Raw genomic sequence first — 5,003 nt, 5'->3', positions numbered from 1 at the left:
CAAAAAGGTGATATTGAAACCAGATAGAGAAAAATGACCCATCACATACAAGGGAGCATCAGCATGATTAATGGTTGACTTCTCATCTGAACATCTGAAACCAGAAGACAATGAGATGATATACCCAAAGTGCCAGAGAGGAAATGTTAGCCAAGAATGCTATATCCAGCAAAACTATCCCTCAAAACTAAAGGCAAGACATTCTAGATAAATGAAGACTGAGTGAGTTTGTTACTAGCAGAACTGCCTTACAAGGAATACTAAAGGACGGTCACCTTCATAATAAATGGAAATGTCACCAAAGAGTAACTTGAATTCACAGGAAGAAATGAAAAGCACCAGAAATGGAAAATATATGACTTAAATATAAGAGGTTCTATAAATATATTTTCCTTTATTTTCTTTATTTTTTAAAAGTCATAAAGTAATATAAAGCACCAAGTATACAACAATGTATTGCTGGGTTTATTTAGAGAAGGGCGTTACAGATAGATAGATAGATAGATAGATAGATAGATAGATAGATAGATAGATATCAATAATAGCACAAAGGAGGGGGAGAGAATGGAACTTTATGGAGCAAAGCTTCTACATTTTGCCAGAATTTAGTTGGTAAAAGTGATCAACTAGGGTGCATATTACAATCCCGAGGCAAACCAATAAGAAAATGACTCAATGATATATAGGCTAAAAAATAAACAGAAATTAAAACACTATTCTAAGAAATATTTGTTCAACACAAAAGAAGGCAGTAAAAGAGGACCAGAGGAACAAAAAAAAACAAGACATATAGAAAATAATTAGCAAAATGACAAATATAAATCAAACTAATAAATAATTACATTAAGTGTGAAAGGTCTAACACCATAATCAAAATGCAGAGATTGTCACACTGGGGGAAAAAAAGCAAGATTCAACTATATGCTGTTTGTATTGTGTCTTACATTCAAAGACACAAACAGGCTGAAAGTAAAATAATTGAAATAGCAAAAGTAAGACTCTATATCAATAACAGACAAAATAGATTTTAAGACAAGAAATATTAGAGACAAAGATATTTTGTTGCGATAAAAGGGTCAATATATCAGAAAAATGTAAGTTATAAATGTATTCATATCTAACAAAAATGCATCAAAATACATGAAGGAAAAACTGACAATTTAAAGAACAGGGAACAGAAGCTGGCTGTGAAAGAGTCCAGCAGAAGGAAACATGGCTGCCAAAGTATTAGAGTCCTTTGGCAAGTTTAGCCTGGCCTTAGCTGTTACAGGAGGCATGGTGAGCTCTGCCTTATATTATGTGGATACTGAGCACAGAGCTAAATCTTTGGCAGATTCCATGGAGTACAGGACATCGCAGTAGGGAAAGGAACTCACTTTCTCATCCTATTGGTACAGAAACCAATTATCGTTGACTGCTACACACCAGTCATCACTGGTAGTGAAGATTTACAGAATGTCAAGATTACAGTGCACATTGTCTTCCAGCCTGTCACTAGCCCGCTTCCTCACATCTTCACCAGCATTGGAGAGGGCTATGATGAGCGTGTGCTGCTGTACATCACTAAGAGATCCTCACATTACTGATTGCTTACTTTGATACCGGAGAACTGATCACCCAGAGAGAGCTTGTCTCCAGGCAGGTTAACAATGACCTAATGGAGCAAGCAGCCACCTTTAAGCTCATCCTAGATGATGTGAAAAGATCCTCATGTTACTGATAGCTTACTTTGATGCTGGAGAACTGATCACCCAGAGAGAGCTGGTCTCCAAGGCAGGTTAGCAATGACCTTACAGACTAAGCAACCACCTTTGAGTTCATCTTGGATGATGTATCCTTAACACATCTGACCTCAGGGAAGGAGTTCACAGAAGTGGTAGGAGTGAAACCGGTGGCTCAGCAGGAATCAGAGAGGGCCAGATTCATGATGGAAAAGTCTGAGCAGCAGAAAAAGGTGGCCATCATCTCTGCCAAGGGAGTCTCCAAGGCAGCTGAGCTGAGTGCCAACTCACTGGCCACCACAGGTGATGGCCAGATTGAGCTGCACAAGCCAGAAGCTGCAGATGACATTGTATACCAGTTCTCACGCTCTCACAACATCATCTACCTTCTAGCAGGGCATTCTGTGCCCCTCCAGCTGCCCCAGTGAGGACCCACCCTGCCTGTACCTCCGCAGGCCAACTGAGCCACAGCCCCAGTGATTCTTAACACTGTCTTCCTTCTGCTCCTACCTGAGAAATCACTGTGAAATTTCATGATTGGCTTAAAGTGAATAAAATAAAAGTAAAATCACTTCAGATGTCTAATTATCAAATGAAGCTCTTTCACTCTTCTCACATTATCACATTCATTTACTTTTTTATCCACACCTGCTACGAAAAATTCCCTAGTGCCTATGCAGACTGGCTTTAGGTCCCAATTTGAGGTCTACTGTAGCTCCAACCTAGGTACTGCAATTGGCAGAACTAAGGTAGGGCAATGTGTGTGATGGGCTCGGGAGAACAGTTGTCAGCCTGAGTTCACAGGTAGCCTCCATCCTGCCATTGATTGAAGATTTGAGGGTAAAGGCACATGCAGCTGAATTGAAAAGGCAGGCCTCAATTTTCCCAGCAGTTCCTGCACAGATGCAGCTGAAGAGAGGTGCTAGAGAGGGTCAGAGAGAAAGTGGTCTGTCTCTTACTATAAGGCCAATTCTCTTTAACTGTGGGACCAGTGGAAACAAGTGTGAACTAACTGAGTGCAGGTTGAAGAATCTGCTTCTGTTGAAATGGGTTGCCCTGATTCTTGCCCCCCAGGGTCCTAATACTTGGATGGACTTAGACAGTGCAAGAGGAGCCCTAGACTGAGATCTGAATCCTGTTGAAGACTTCTTTCTACCCTCAACTTTGGTCCCTCTCAAATATCCAGTGGTATTCCAACTTCAAGTATTGAATCCTTCTGGGGCTAAACATGCCTGCCAGAGATGTGTACATCCTATGTTCCTGGCTTCCTTGTTCAGAGACTGCTCTTCTCCAGGGCTCTGTGCCTGAACTTTGAAAACAGATCTGTATAAACTGCTGTTAATAAGTGACACTCAGACCTTCCCCAAATAAAAGGACAAATAGACAACTCAACAGTAATTGTTGAAGATTTCAATATTCAACTCTCAATAACTGATAAAACACCTAACCAGAAAATCAGCAAGGATATAGGAGACTTGAACAACACTATGAATCAATTATACCTAAATGATGTCTCTGGAACATTGCACCCAATGACTGTAGAATATACCTTCATTACAGAGCACATGGATGGTTCTCCAGAGTAGAGCATATACTAGGCATAAAATAAGTTTCAATACATTGAAAAGGATTACTATCACACAAAGCATATTTTTTGATCACAATGGAATTAAATTAAATATCAACAGAAAGAAATCTTTGAAATCATTTAAATATTTGGAAATAAAATGATACACTTCTAAGTAACCCATAGGTCAAAGAACAAATCGCAAGGGAAATTGTAAAATATTTTGAACTGAATTAAAATGAAAACAAAAATATCAAAATGTATGAGATACAGGTAAAGCCATGCTTTAAAAGGAAATTTAGATTTTAAATCATCTATCTCAGAAATTTAAAAACCTCTCAAATCAATAACCTAAGCTTTCATCTTAAGAAACTAGAAAAAGAAGAGAAAAACAAATCCAAAGCAAGCAGAAAGAAGAAATAAAGATTGGAACAGAAATCAATGAAAAAGAAAACAAAGAAAACCAAAATAGATGAAACCAAAAGTCGGTACTTAGAAAAGATCAACAAAATTGAGACAACTTCATTTAGACTGGCCAAGAAAGAAACAGAACACTAATTGCCAAAGTCAGGAATGAAAGAGGCGGTATCACTGACCATACAGAAATTAAAAGTATCATAAGGAAATATAGGCAACTTTCTGCCAAAATACTAGACAGCTGAGATGAAACACACAAATTTCTAGAAAGACACGTTACCAAAACTGACTAAAATATAAAAATAAAAAATTGGAATATACCTATAACAAGAAATTGAATTAGTAACTAAAAATCCTTCCTGAAAGTAAATTCAGGTTTAGGTGGTTTTATATAAAAATTCTGGCCGGGCGCGGTGGCTCACACCTGTAATCCCAGCACTTTGGGAGGCCGAGGCGGGCGGATCACAAGGTCAGGAGATCGAGACCACGGTGAAACCCCATCTCTACTAAAAATACAAAAAATAAGCCGGGCGCGGTGGCGGGCACCTGTAGTCCCAGCTACTAGGGAGGCTGAGGCAGGAGAATGGCATGAACCCAGGAGGTGGAGCTTGCAGTGAGCCGAGATCGCGCCACTGCACTCCAGCCTGGTGGACAGAGTGAGACGCCTTCTCAAAAAAAAAAAAAAAAAAAAAAAATTCTATCAAATGCTAAGAAAACTCCATGCCAATACTTTACAAAATCTTTCAGAAAATAGAAGAGTGGAAACTTTCCAATTCATTCTATGAGGCAAGTATTGCCTTGACAACAAAATCAGATACAGACATTGCAAGAAAACTACAGACCAATATCCTTCATGACTTAGACACAAAAATTCTTAACAAAATATTAGCAAATCGCATTCATCAGTATGTAAAAAGGATTGTATGCCATGGCCAAATGGGATTTATCTCATGATTGTCAGGTTGGCTTAACATCCAAAAATTAGCTAATGTAATAATATATCGATATATCTCAATAGATACAGAAAAGCCACATGACCATCTCAACAGACATAGAAAAGTATTAAACAAAATCCAGTACTTACTTAGTGAAAAACTCTCAACAAACTAGAAATAGAAAAGAATTTCCTCCAGTCCTAGTTAGAGCAATCAGATAAGAGGAAGAAACAAGGACATCCAGATTGGCCAGGAAAAAGTTAAATTATCCTTATTTGCAAATGATATAATCTTGTATTTGGAAAAATCTAAAGACTTCACCAAAAACTCTTATAACTTACATATTTAATAAAGTTGCAGGAT

General features: G+C 38.3%; 1 pseudogene; it reads left to right on the top strand.

The window, feature by feature from the left end:
* The first annotated feature begins 999 nt into the window (after positions 1–999).
* Positions 1,000–2,737, top strand: LOC117084007 (annotated as a pseudogene).
* Positions 2,738–5,003: the final 2,266 nt, after the last annotated feature.

The sequence above is a fragment of the Trachypithecus francoisi genome, unplaced genomic scaffold (genome assembly GCF_009764315.1).
Source record: "Trachypithecus francoisi isolate TF-2019V2 unplaced genomic scaffold, Tfra_2.0 Contig00414_ERROPOS117393, whole genome shotgun sequence".
Lineage (NCBI taxonomy): Eukaryota > Metazoa > Chordata > Mammalia > Primates > Cercopithecidae > Trachypithecus > Trachypithecus francoisi.
The sequence above is the reverse complement of the archived record's forward strand: the minus strand, read 5'-3'. Positions and strand labels throughout refer to the sequence as shown.